We start from the raw sequence: 15,223 nt of genomic DNA on the forward strand, positions 1-15,223 counted from the left end.
ACTTCAACGTATGTCTCGCGAAATGGCTACAGCCAGAAGAACGGACTGATGACCATAGATGTTAAGTCCCATAGTGCTCAGAGCCATTTGAACCAGAAGAACGACATTAGAGCTCATACAGACTTTTATTCACAGTCGTTCTTCCCGTGCGCCATTCGCGGGGATGATGCAGGGAAAGGGGGGTTTGGGGGGGGGGTAGGCAAATAGTGATAACAGAAGTACCTCCCGCCACACACCTTAAGGTGGTTTGCGGAGTGTAGATGCAGATATGAAAATATTATTGATTCGACAGTACTTGAAGCGAGACTGAATGGTCGCCAGTATGTGACAAGATTGATACAACCTGTTGTCATTCCCTTCAGACTAGTGTACCAAATTGTAAAATATCTGACCAAAAATATCCATCAGGGACGCTTCAATCCTTCTAAAGCTTCCCAAATCGACAGTTGGTGACGCCACAGGAACAACCACAGCTAAACCAGGACGACGCGAACCTCATTGCTGGCGTATCGCGACTGACGAGCATTGCAGAGGATGGTTGTAAAAATTCGCATGAAATCAGCGAAAGGAATCATTCGCGTGTTCCAAACTGCTACCAGCAGTCTACACAGCAGTATAACTACATTTAACAAGTTAAAATTATTGGGGTACAACGGTGAAGCATCTCCTCATAAAACACATATTTCTGAACCGATGCTTGAGATCATGTGAAGAGCGGCGCAGCCACTACAACGTGAATGACTGGAATCGAGTGACTTACAAGGGGAAGGCCTCAGACACGGCCAACCGATTCGGCTCAGATTTGGCAGGTCGCTTGTGTACAACCTAAAACGAAGGAATCTAAGATATTTTTGGTCAACATCCCCGTAATTTTGAGAAAATCACCCCTAAAGTTTATGACGAGCAACCGACTCAAAATTGGCAGGATCGATAGATAATTGTAAATAGAGAATGTTTCATTACCAGGTATGGGGTCCGAAAACGCATACTTTTATAGAAATCGAGGTAAGAAACCTTTACAACTGGCGCTTCTGTACACACATGACTAACGCCTTTTCGTCGACAGCACCGACAGCGCAACGACCAAGGTAACTGCCTGGGAATCTGAGTACCCGGGTTCGAACCACGAAGAAAACCACTGGGTGTTTTTCTTTTCGTTTGTATTTTTCCATATCTCAATTGATAGGGATAGGACGGTTAATAAGGTAAGTAAATCAATAACGAAGGATAATAATAAGGTTGGCAAATAAATTTCTCAAACCTCTTGGGATAGTAAACAACTGAAATGATACTCCAGGTCACTTCATAGTGGTCCTTCCATTCACTGATACGTGTCCTCACTTTTCTTCGAACAACCAGATGGATGGTACATGTCATATAAACATTCGAAACAAATATACGCACGGCACCAAGAACATCTAATGATTACAATCTTTCGACAGCTACACTTTCCCTTCCGAAGAGTCGGCGGAAAACAAACTTGGTTTACATTTAAAAATACATCTTTTTTGGCAATTAATTTTGATGCGTACCACGCATACGATATCATTGCCTGAAAAATCGGTGCTGAAAGTTGGTTATGAATTAAGCTGTGAACAGTTATTGCATCCGTGCGGTTGTGCAGTTCCCGCTGGGTTTCCAGAAGCACACTCAATTCTGAAGCCTGGAAGTAAAGTTTTTAACCAGGCGATAGAAATAAACATCACACAGTTCGCATACAGGTGTGCAGTTTGGCCGTATTACTTTTACTGTGCACGTCGGCTGACCCTCGCCATCTATAAACAATGTGTCATATATTTTAGTATTAATTTGTCCACTCCACGAATCCCATATTAGACAACACTTGGTATCAGAAACGTATGATTTTAAAACATTCTCAAGAAATGTTCTGCAAATCGCATTCGTCAGTTTCCCGGATCTGGAGCAGGTAATGTAAACATTTTTCAAGAAGTCGGTTAAACGATTGACCTCTTCTATAACCTGAGGACCAAATAAAACATTCGTTTCTTGTAAACACAGGAAAACCTTAGGCAACACTTTTCCGGAGGCTGTAATGGCATATTGCACCGTGTACGAATTTGTTAGTTTGTTTTTACTACCAACTGCGACAAGGGTTCGTTTTTCTCCCTTATGCGACAACGTGCGTCGAATGTTCACCCGATACTCGCATCATGTTTGATCGGTGCTGATCACGCAATCACGATTAAAACTGGTCATAAGTGACGCCGTTTGCGTGCTGAAAAGAGCCGCCACTTTCTGTATATCTACTCTATTTTGTTCCTCCTTATGAGAGGCGTATTTAGTGACGTGCCGTTGGCGAATTTTATACTCCGATCTGAAATTTCTTGCCCGAGATAATGATGCAGCAAAAGTAAAATCCTTGTTGGTCGTATATTGAAGCGCTGCATCTGCAGCCCACTCCTGAAATATTCTCGTTGTTACATTCTCGTTACGACAACGAGATTCGACAAATCAGTCGTATGTCCACTTATTTATCGCCTGATATTTGTCGTATCTTGTCCCTCCTTTAACGATATCACTTTCCCACAATTTCAAGTCCTTCTTCCTTTTCAGGGCTGTTGTTGATCCATTCTTTTGCAGTGTTTGTAAGTTCCAATTTGGATGATTCCTGGCTAGCGTTACCGCCTTTATTTTTACTCCAAGCGGGATAGCGCCGTAGTTCAGTCGTTTAGTAAACGGTTCGTAATATCCCAGCGACGTGGAGATTTCCAAAGTGTTACGACCATTCTGCGATTCACTAGTTGGGATATCTTCCACTGAATCACCTTCTGCTTCGTCTTCATGGTATAGTACTTCAGTATCAACAAAAGTCATTTCGTTCGTCAGCTCCAAACATCGCTCGACGATGGCCGCTCCTATCAATCTGGAACGCCGAGACACAGAACTGCCTGCTTTTGGTAGTGCATTGATAATGCATCTGTCTTGCAAAACTTTTACAAACCAAAACACAGCGTCGGTAACTTCCCGCTTGCCATCGTCTGTGACAGGCTCCCAACTACATATCACATCGCTAGTCGAAGGGTGTACATCCTCCATTATTCATATTATGCACCTGAAAGATATGACACAACAAACAATAACTAGTTACTACGGCATAAACAGACGAGCTAATTACTAGAAACTACATACAGTACTCGTCATTTGTTACTTACGGAAGAACACATTATTCATTCACAAAACGTATTTCATTCAGCGCATTAACGATGGAAAAATCACTACATGTATCCACGAGGTTGGCGGCAGCCTAATGACGGAAAACAACTCTTTCCGATTGACTTCTATAAGGCTCGTGCTGGACATCTTCACTCTTCCAGGTTCACAACTATGATATGACAAAGAGGCAACCGGGACAACATAACTCTCCCCGCATGCATTCCGTCCCGTGAATTCCGTCCCGTGCCTCGTTGTAAACAAGCGTCGCGCAGTTGGCTATCTGTGATCCCTCGTGAGGAATTCGCAGCACTCTTATTCGGAGTTGTTTTCATGCGACAAGGCTTAAAAGATTAATACTTTACTAACTCACGGCGTTTCGGAAATTAGTTTGCCAACCTTATTATTATCATTCCTTATTGATTTACTTACTTTATTAACCCTTCTATCCCAATTGAGATATGGAAAAATACAAACGAAAAGAATAACATCCGCGAGGTCTTCGAAAATTCGAACCCGGGTTTCCTGATTCCCAGCCAGTTAGCTTGGCCGTTGCGCTATCGCCGCTGTCCGGGCGAAAAGCGTTTACCATATGAGTACAGAAGCGGCAGTTGTAAAAGTTTCTTTCCTCTATTTCTAGAACAGTTTACGTTTGCGGACCCCATAACTGATGATGAAAAATGCTCTAGTTACAATTATCCATCGATCTCTCCAATTTTGAGTCGATTGCTCGTCATAACCTTTAGGGGTGATTTTCTCAAAATTGCGGGGGTGTTGACCCAAAATATCTTAGATTCCTTCGTTTTAGGTTGTACACAAGCGACCTGCAAAATTTGAGTCGAATCGGTTGGCCGTGTCTGAGGCCTTCCCCTTGTTAGAGTGCTAAATCACGCTGTACCATGTGGCAATCAGATGGAAGGGTCTAGGTTTTATGAATGCCATCAGCTGTGAAGTACAGGGGAGGTGATGTTAAGGTATGGGTATGGGCTCTTATTCCACTTACTAAAGCATCGAATGTGGAAGGGTACGAACAAATTGTACAACAGTATGTACCGTGTACAGTACAGGAACAGTTCGGAAACGATGAGCGTTTGTATCAGCTTGACAGTGCACCATGTCATACATCATCACCAGCGAGCCAGTAGTTTATGGACAAGAGACTTCGCTACAATAACTTTACTACGGAACTGTGTTACAGGTGATTGATGCATCATATAATTATTCAGCAGCATGGTTTGGTCTGAGACAAACACATTTATCAAAGTAATCTGTTCTTCCCAACATAACTCCAGTACCAAGCAGGTCTCATCACTCCGAGCAACACCACTCGACTCTGGACGGAGGAGTGCTGTAGCGCAGAAGTGCTCGGGAAGGTAGGTCGCCGTACTGTATTCATACACTTCCCTCCTTCATAGGTCTGCAAACTGAAGGTCAAGCACTTGTCCCCATTCCATCCACCCCACTACGTCACAAGAATAAACAATAGATAGTTTTTACTGGGTGCCCTATGAAACACTGGCGACTAAGTGCGCAGATACGCTTTTCCACAAGTTGAGTTAACACCACATGGAATGCAGGTGTGAGTTACTAATAATACTAACGCAAGAAACGTATATGGACATAATCAACTTAAATCTCTGCACACTATTCTACATTCCTGGAGCAGAAATTGATTTTTAGCCATTACGCGCGACAGTTAATCTTCTTCCAGGAAAGGAAAATTCTCCCACTACAATTGCTACTCGATTCTCTGCCTACAGGCAGTCTATACTTCCCGAACATTTCCTGTCCGGTTCTCTTATGGAAGTAGACAAAATGACTTCACTGACCACGTTTTTATATGATGGAGTTATTTTCAGTTCTGCCGTCTACCGTATACGGCGTATTGTAAAACTTTGAAACTGTGCTCTAGACACTTGGCGGTGGGTTAATGAATGACCAAGAAGTTACCAAACTCCTCTCACCATTAATTTTTTTGCTGGTAGACTGCATAACTCTTTTCCATTGAGAAATTTCTGGCAGTTGTAGACTGGACTGTGCTGAGTGGAGCCACTTACCATGCATCCTCAAAGGATCTTGCAAGGTGGGTGTGAATATGTCTGATGAAATACGATTGATTTTGTTTAAATCTAGAACAATAACCTGCTGTAATGCACTGCTTGACCATGTTGGAATATCTGGTGTTTTATAACACCTAGGTGTTTTATAACGCGTAGGTGAACTATGTTGTAGAGGGAGGCAATTGAAGCCTCTGAGCCTCTACAGATTTTGAGACAGTTGAGTCTTTGCTGATCCTTTGATACCTCTCATTCTGTGAAAAGTATTCTGGACAATGACAGTGGAGGAAATGAAATAGATCTTGTCGAATACATATTGACAGCATGTTACAATTGAGAAAGGATCTTCAGTGTGGCAGACATTTGACAGTTGCAGCTGTTGATCGTTTTTACTTAACAGCTCAGTTAACAAAGGCAAATAACTGCTCAATAAACTGGAAAGAACTCCACTTTATAAGCACAAGCTCAGTGAAGTTATTTTGTTTACTCACAGAAGACTATTGGAAACGAAATTCTGAGGAAGTATAATCTGTCTATAAATTAGAAGAGAGAGCTGCGCTCAAGATAGGGGAAGTTATCTTTGCCAGAAGAACGCTACAGCTGCCGTCCAGGATGAGAAGGACCAATTTGCACTCCAGCAGTGTGGAACAGTGTGTAGAAAATGGTTCAAATGGTTCTGAGCACTATGGGACTTAACAGCTGTGGTCATCAGACCCCTAGAACTTAGAACTACTTAAACCTAACTAACCTAAGGACATCACACACATCCATGACCGAGGTATGATTCGAACCTGCGACGGTAGCGGTCGCGCGGTTCCAGACTGAAGCGCCTAGAACCGCTCGGCCACCAACGGCCGGCAACAGTGTGTAGAGATTTACGTACATTCTGTCCACATGTTATTAGTAACTCATACCTGCATTCCACGTAGCGTTAACGCATTTTGTGGAAAATAGACACTCCCCAGGCGTGTCAGCCCTTAGCATCGCCCTTGATTCAGGCGACGCGCTTTGAAGGATCCGTATAACCTTGTGAAACTCCCTGTAATGGCTTTGAACCGTGAATTTTCTTTCGAAACCTTCTCTTAAGAATTTACTTTATTTACTAACGATTCATCAAGAACATTAACACATTTTATCACACTAAGTGAGCGTGGAAGTAGTTACCAGTGGGTAACTGATAAAAACAAATTAAATTTCTTTCAACAAATGGAAATTTTATTCATGAAAGCACTTTTGTTTTTTTTAGACGGATTTAAAAACGGATTTAAAATTATAATCAGAAAGCACCCTCAAAATATCAAGTTACAATTTTATTCAGAGGCAGAAAGAAATATTGACAGTATGGACTTTCGGGCTGAGAACCTTGCCGCGGCCTTTTGACACGGCCGTAGTCACGACCGCTCACAACAACCTCTGAAAGACTACACTGGTGGAAATCTGCAACACACCAGATGCCTTTAAACTAAAAAATTTAACAACTCACACAAGCACATAAACTATGCGCCCCGTAGGAGGGATGGAAATGGTACAAAACACTAACATTAAAAAAATTAACTTGCCACCGAAGGTGCAACATGATTTTAAAAAAAACTCTTACGGTGGAAGGGTGGCAACTTTATATACTAAAATGACCATTTAAATAAAAACCTATGAAATGCAGTCTTACATAAAATATACAAACATGCTCTACAATACACATATACCGCCTCTCAAGATGATAGGCAAGATAAAAATATATTTCAGGAATTCGGCCGTTCCACTTCAAGCAATAAATTCGTTAACACCGAATCCGACAAACATAGCAGAGGCAGCTGTTAACATACGGCAGACTGACAGACAGACAAACAGACACTAACTGCCTAACAAATGTGGACGGGAGACAGAGGAGCAAGCTAGGGACGACAGACTAACCAATAAAACAAGTATAATTTAACAAGTAAATGAAACAACATATCACGAATCACTTAACTTCTAATAAACTGCGATGTCTGGCGAAGACCTGGCGCAGCTCCCCCAAAACCCTCTCCCGAACCGTCCGCTGCCAGCCGCTTCAACGGACGCAAGAAGGCGCGCCGATCTCCCGTCTCACGGCGTCGCAGCTCGCACCGGCCAGACTGATGTCGTGGGTTGACCCCTGTTGCTCTCGTGTCGGCCGCGAAGCCACTACCCCTCGCTATACGGCGCGGCCCACTGGACTGACGTGGCGATCTCACATGCGCCGACGCTCAAGACGAACTAGTCTTCTGTGCATCAGTGCGTGACCGACCAACCGATCGATGCAACCGCCAATGATCATTCCCTGAACAAACTCGAGCAGACTAGCGGCCTAACCCATACTAGCACTCCGGACGACAGACAGACACTGACTGCCCCACACTGACCCGGCTGACCAACTGACCAGACTCGCCGCCTAGTGAGTTTTTTTTTCCTTTATTGTTATTTTATACCTGCACATACAACAGGTAGGCTGGCAGCAGCATTCTACGCCGTTCTTCAGCCTTAGAGGAGACAATGATAAAAGACAGAAAGAATACTCAGAAATGACAGAATAGTGGGTAAAAACCAGTAGACATAAAATACAAAACATGGAGCCGTTCACACTCGACGAGAAATCACACCACAAGCTGTTGACACGACGCACAAATATCTATGATTGCGATGACACATGGGAACGATAGAGCGTGACGGTGATCACTGAACACAACACGACGTCACACACACGAGACACTGATGGCGATGATCTCCGGCGCGCGAATGTCCACGTAACGTGTGCGAGTCGCCTAGCGAGCTCATAGCGCCCCTTAAATGCACGTGAACAGGCTACCTTTCCCCTTTCCCACCAGAGGGAGAGACAAAAGCTGCGATTGCCACAGCGGCGCCACCGCCAGAAGCGGAGGGCGACTGCTTCACTCTACGCGCTGCGGCGCGCTCTTCAAAACGGCAATTTTTTCCACGGCTCAGGCTTCTTCTAACGTACTGGTACAAATAGAGAGGCTAATCACCAGTTTGCAGGAATATCAAAGAAGGAAGTGCATGAACGTACTCGGGTGACCTACCTTCCTTTGCTTCTATACTCCGGTGTGAGTTGATGAGAATTGCGCTCTCATTTAAATATATGGCCAAAAGAGTCAGCCTACAGGAATTGTGAAACGAACACTGTCGTCCAAGACTGCGTGCCACAAAGGGCACAGGTTCATCACGAGATGGGGAAACTCACAGGCGTCTATTGGCTATTTGAGTCCTAAGCTCTGTAGTGTGCGAGTGATACAGACGAGAACCTACTTCATAGGGAAACACAGTAGAAGCCTTTTGTGGCCAAGGAGACGTAGCAGTGAAATATGGTGGACCTAAGATCGGCCATAAATGGAAACATTTATGAAAAGAATTTAATTCTGCAGTAATGCAGGGAATCTAGCCACAGTAATTTTAATCTGACATCCTGTATAAATTTTCATGGTGACATCAATAAAACTTGAATATTGATCATATCTATAATAGTTTAGGATTTACTGTTAAAGTGAAATTAACAAGTTTTGTAACAAAGACCTGAATGCTAAAATCTGAACGCTTTGGTCGATCTAAACGACCGACATTTCATGTAGAAGCGCAACATTAAAACGACAGCTGTTGTAAATATCAACTCCGTAACTTTATTTGTTTAAAAGATATACTTCTTTTAAATTATCAGTATTTACAGTTAAGCATCGCATCATCATTTCCTCCACACATGGATATGCGCTCGAGTGTAACAGTAACTCTAAATATGACCACTTACGCGATTAGTTCGCTTTCTGGATACACATTATTCTAACCAAATCGCAACTGTCTGGCCTAAATCATTTATGGGTCTTTAATTTATTTTCCGATATTATTATATCACTACAAAAACGATAGAAAACTACGTTGATATCCTCATGGATGGGCGACCTGCCCAAGCTCCTGTGGACTCTCGAGCATCATATTCAGTCATTTCGGAGACGTACCGTTGACAGTTGCAGAAGGCCCTTAAACGTCGACAGCAAAACATCTCTGCTGAAGGTTTTCGCTGGCTCTCTATTTGCATTGTTTTATATTTACTCGAGTAACAACTAATATATGAGATAAAATATGTTGCTACGAAAAGAGCCCCGAGATACCTTTTATTGATGCTGTGCTATGACTTTCTTTGGATCATTAATTTTCAACAAAACAAAATATATTATGGTCTTATTGTTCTGGATCTGGCTTTCTATTAAAGGAACATTTTTTCGTTACTGTAACTCGCCATAAAGTTCAACATATCTTCCTTACTTTATAGTTATTGAAAAGGTTAATGAAAATTACTTCGTTATCAATACTGATGTTACAGTACGCAATGGTTGTCCAACATCAAAATTTTGCAGTGGATTTTTGTTAACAGTAAGACACCAATAAGTACCACGACTAACACGAGAACATGAGACTATTATCAGAGAAAAAGATGTTTTTACTGTAAGGTTTGCCACACCAGAACTACGCACAGCAAGATTTCTTTTATGTTATGAAGGTAAATTATCTTTTTGCACTGTTAATAATACATTATCAGCAGCCCGCGTCAACCTGTAAAACACATAATAAAATCTGCTGCTCCGCTCTGCAATTCCGAAAGCTGAAAGAAATAATTTTAGTTCACTATTACCTGTCCGCTTCTTTGCGGTATGATTGGTTTCATTTAATGCAGTTTGAATGCGCCGCGGCAGCGGCTCGTTCGTTCGTAGCGCAGCTCTGCACCACGAATAATATTTAAATAAGTGAAAATATCTTAAAGTGATGGGATAAAATGCCAGGCAAGCTTATTACAAATCATAATGCAAGTTGTCACTAAGTAACTCTATTCAAAATATTTAAACAAATTAAGTTATTACACGCCTTTCCAAATCTATGTCTAATGGCGTCCCTCTCACAATCTTGACAAAAGAATGCTACGGAAGCGTACAATATAACGTCACAGGCTCTTCCTACTCACGTAACTACAAGAAGACGACAGAGAAATTAATGTTCGTTTTTTACTATTTATACTAGTCACCTATTCTCATCTTTGTTTGATATTTAATAAGTATCGTCTGTGGCGGTTTCAGTACTCGCCGACACAGATATTATTTAAAAAAATCAGTACATAATTCTATACAAGAACAAAACAAGACACATAATGCTTTTACTTTATTACATAAAGTTCACATATAATATGTCTTTTGCTAAGAGACGTTACAAGGTGGATAATGGAAAATATGTAAAACCTGCAGGAAGATGTGTCATTCGTGTGAGTATAAGAGGTAATACACCTCCCTTAGAATTCATCGTCTTACAAGAGTGTAGTCATGACGTCATTCTCAGATGGGACTTTTTGAAAGCTTCTCAGGCAATTATAGATTGTGGTCGCTCGAAGATTATGCTAGACGAGATGAGATACTGTGGACAGGAAGATGCGCATCCGACTGTGTGGAGACTATGTGTGCTGGATGTAGTGATCATTCCTGCAGTCAGCGCTAGAAAGGTAACTGTCATGTGTCATGCCATGCATCAACCCATTGATCTTGTAGTGGAATGTAAGAGAAGCATACCACTGAAGAATTACTTGGTCATCCCAGCCGCTGTCGTCTCGTTTAAGGACGGATTCGGTGAATTGTGGATAATTAACGGTCGCCGAGAACCGCATGTGCGTAGCAAACACTGAGCCGTTAATTGCAGAACACCTGAGCGTCATAGATACCTCCTATGCCGGGTCTGTGGTCAAAATTAGCGCAATGACTACGAGACAATATCTTCTAGCTCCACTATCAGTAGATCTCACTAAGGACCAACAGAAGAAGCTACTTGCCATTTTTCAAGAGTTCTCTGAATGATTCAATCCACAGGTGAAGAAAAAATTAGACAAATCGACGGTGAAGCACCGGATTAGCACTGGAGACCATCAACCAATAAGCCAGCGTGTGTCATCAACGGAACGTCGAATAATTCGTGACGAGGTAGAGAAAATGATGAAGAATGACATCATTCACCTTTCGCAGAGCCCATGGACATCACCAGTGGTTCTCGTCAGGAAGAAGGATGGCAGTTGGCGCTTTTGTGTTGATTACAGAAAGTTTAATAAGATAACTAAAAAGGACGTTTACCCTCTTCCACTAATCGACGATACACTAGAAGGGGGCTAAGTTTCTTCTCAACCATGGACATGTACTCAGGATACTGAAAAAACGAAGTAGATGAGGCTGATCGTGAGGAAACTGCATTAATCACTCCCTGAGGGTCTGTATGAGTTTAAGGTAATGGCGTTTGGTTTGTCTAATGCACCAGTAACTTTCGAACGGATGATGGATAATCTTCTGAGTCACCTGAAGTTTGTTATTTAGATGACATAGTGTTCTCAGAGACATTTAATGAACACATAAAAAGACTGAGGGCCGTTCTTAAGTGTCTCAAACAAGGCAGACTGAAACTTAATCCAAGAAAATGTCTCTTTGGAGCAAAATAAATCACAATACTTGAGCACCTTGTGTCAAACGAAGGTGTGTGGCCAGACCCAGAAAAGGTGAGATCTATAACGGAATTTCCTATTCCTAAAAGTATCAGAGATGTGAGAAGCTTCCTCGAATTATGTTCTTATTACCGTCGTTTTATCAAAGACTTCTGTATCAAAGCCAGGCCACTCCAAGAGTTGTTACAAGCCGATGCTAAATTTATCTGGGATTGTGCTCAACAAGATTATTTCGATGTGCTGCGAAAAGCTCTGACGCCTGACCCTGTACTTGTCTGTATGATGAGAGAGCACTTACATAACTACACAAAGATGCCAGTGGGTTTGAGATTGGTGCTGTTCTGGTGCAAATTTCGGAAGGAAAAGTGAAGGTTATGTCTTATGCTTCTGGGACACTTACAAAAGCCGAGAGAAACTACTCAACTACAGAAAGAGAATGTCTCGCTGTGATCTGGGTCATGTGCAGATTTCGACAATATCTCTATGGAAGACCATTCACAGTTGTTACAGACCATCATTCACTTTGTTGGTTGACAGGTCTTAAAGATCCAACAGGACGACTCGCCAGGTGGGCACTACGTCTTCATGAGTATGACATTACCATAGTGTACAAAAGTGGAAGAAAACACCAAGATACCGCCAGTCTCTCAAGAAACCCTGTGCAAGAGCATCAAGACTTTGATGAAGATAGTGACTCTCTCGCAGCACTCCAGGATTTCTCTGCTGATTAGAAGAGGGACGCCATGATATCTCAAATTATGCTTGCCTTAAATGAGTCAGGGGATGTGAAACAACAATTTAAGGTAGTTAATGGATTACTTTGCAAGAAAAACTTAGATCCGTTTGGAAACGTGATTCCTAAAAACATGCGCTTAGATGTTCTACAGAAATTCCACGACACACCTGAGGCCGGGCATGTTGCATTTATTAAGACATAGGATCCGCAAGAGATTTTTCTGGCCACGTTTATTTAGGAGCGTCCGTCGCTATGTGTAGCACTGTAGAGGCAGTTCCTCAGAAACCACCTGGCCGACTCATATCAATTCCACCAGCCGAAACGCCTTTCCAGCGTGTTGGGATTGACCTTCTAGGACGATTTCCGACGTCTGCTAGTGGCAATAGATGGATTATTGTTTGCACCGATTATCTGACACGCGAAGCCATTACAAAAGCCGTAAAAACAGCCGAAGCATTCGAGGTAGCCAAATTCATCGTCGAAGACATTGTATTAAAACACGGTGCCCCAAGGTGGTTAATTACGGATCGAGGGAAGGTTTTTCAATCGAATCTTGTGCCAGAGATAAACTGTCGGTGCAACATTATTCGTCACATGACGACTGCTTACCATCCGCAAACTACCGGGCTTACTGAACGCCTCAATAAGACCTTGGTCGACATGCTATCAATGTTCGTCAGTGTTGAGCGGAGCAACTAGGATGAGCTGCTACCTTTCGTGACGTTCGCCTACAACACCGCAAACAAGACACCAAAGGATTTACGTCATATTTCCTGGTGCATGGGCGAGAAGCGACTACGACGATGGACACTATGTTTCCGTTACATCCTGATTACGTGGACGACGATTACATCGGCCAGGTGTTAACCAGAGCTGAAAAAGCTCGGCAGTTAGCTCGACTCCGCACGCTACAGGCTCAAGAAAACGATTGCCGAAGGTATGACGCGAGCCACCGCCCTGTTGTCTACCAGCCAGGAGACCTCGTCTGGATCTTCACTCCTGTTCGGAAGATTGGTTTCTCCGAGAAGCTCCTTGGCCGCTACTTTGGACCTTATAAGGCTGTAAAACAGTTGTCTGATGTTAGTTCTGAAGTTGAAGATTTCGACCCCAGCACGACGACGAAAGATCAGTGATAGTCCACGTCCCTCGAATCAAACCCTATAAGGATCCTGCAACCCAGGATAAATTCGAAGCTCCAGCAGCAGGCAACAATCGGAAAGGTGACGAAGAGTGAAGCTGCAAAGGAAGTCCTAAGATCACCGCCAGGGCGAATATCAGTCATCCGGAGTAGGGGTATGCAGGACCGATGACTCGTTCCCGGACTGGGAGGACGTAACACCGAGACTCTGTTCTGTTAAGGAGGGAGCAATGTTGCAGAAGAAGCTGCGTAGCACCGTACCTGTGGTGTAGCGGTTATGATACTAGACTGTGGGGTCGTGACTACAAAACACACGTGAGATGTGAAATTTTAATTTCTATATTCGGTTCGAGAACGTTCTAGAAGTATCCACAAATATCAAGAATCATTGTACTGGAATGTTCTGTAACTGCATGTATACAGTATGTGTACTGGCCGGAGGCAGTTCGCTCCGCGCTCTTGTATGTGCAAGTGCTGAATAAACCTTCGTTAAGTGAAGTTAGTATTCGTCATTCATCTAAATACACCTTCTTCTACGGGACAATATGTTATATTAACTTTGTATTTCCCAAACTTGCCATCAGCCAGACAATTTAACCAAAGGGTCACAAGTGTCTAATTTAGGGCGTGTAATGCGACACGTGCGGTTCAACCCCTAGATGTGTTTGAGCCAAGACATTTCGACGAAGATGAACCACATACATCTTTGCGATGTTAGCTCGCACCGCGAACATAATTTATCCCTTAATATGAGTCTCCAGTTAAACATGGTACAGACATTTAATATTCGTTTTAATTCACTTCACTTATAGATAAATATTAATTTTATACCGTTAGAACCATATTTTAAAGATCTCCGATTTTCCGACCCACCTGCAAGGCGTACTTTCATTCTCTACTGACAAACGTATTCTCTAGATACCACGGTTTTCGAGTTATTCAAGAAAAACACAAAGAAGTGATTCAACAATCATCCCCTCCCTCCCCCCCCCCCAACCCCGCCCCCGTCAGAATCTCTCAGGATTTTTAGATTTTTAGTAGTATGTTGTTCATGATCCTTCTAGCACCGTGCACAAATTTCCAGCTACACGATTTTACACCCTAATTTTCCGACGTTGATTGGATTACTAAGTGTCCGAACACTTCTCATTACACGCCACTGAAGTTGTGTCATAAACATAGAGGTGTGATAGGCATACGACACACAACAAACAGCCTTTTATCTAGGAGCATAGATGGGCAACATCTCCCAGATTCTGTTGATCCGTTGTGGACGTGGGACAGCGGATGGTCAAATATCTAACAAAGAAATTCGCCAAACAGCCGTGCTAATTGAGGAGTTAATTTATTTTATTTGAGCTACCAGTTTCAGCTGTTCACTATACCATCTTCATGCCCCGTATGCACCACTTCAATTTGCACAGCTGTTTGGCGAATTTCTTTGTTAAACATCTCCCAGAAGTGGAAACATTACACGGAAGAGTTCACACGATTCGCAGACGAATGGGCGTCACGGAGGGCATCGGCCTTCAGTGAGAGAAATAAATTTGCCTCATCATGAAGACAACAGACCTTGTACGACGGAATAAACGAAAGGACAGAGGGAGGGAGACGCGTCCGGTGAGAAC

This window comes from Schistocerca cancellata, chromosome 1 (assembly GCF_023864275.1).
Source record: "Schistocerca cancellata isolate TAMUIC-IGC-003103 chromosome 1, iqSchCanc2.1, whole genome shotgun sequence".
In the NCBI taxonomy this organism is placed as follows: Eukaryota; Metazoa; Arthropoda; class Insecta; order Orthoptera; family Acrididae; genus Schistocerca; species Schistocerca cancellata.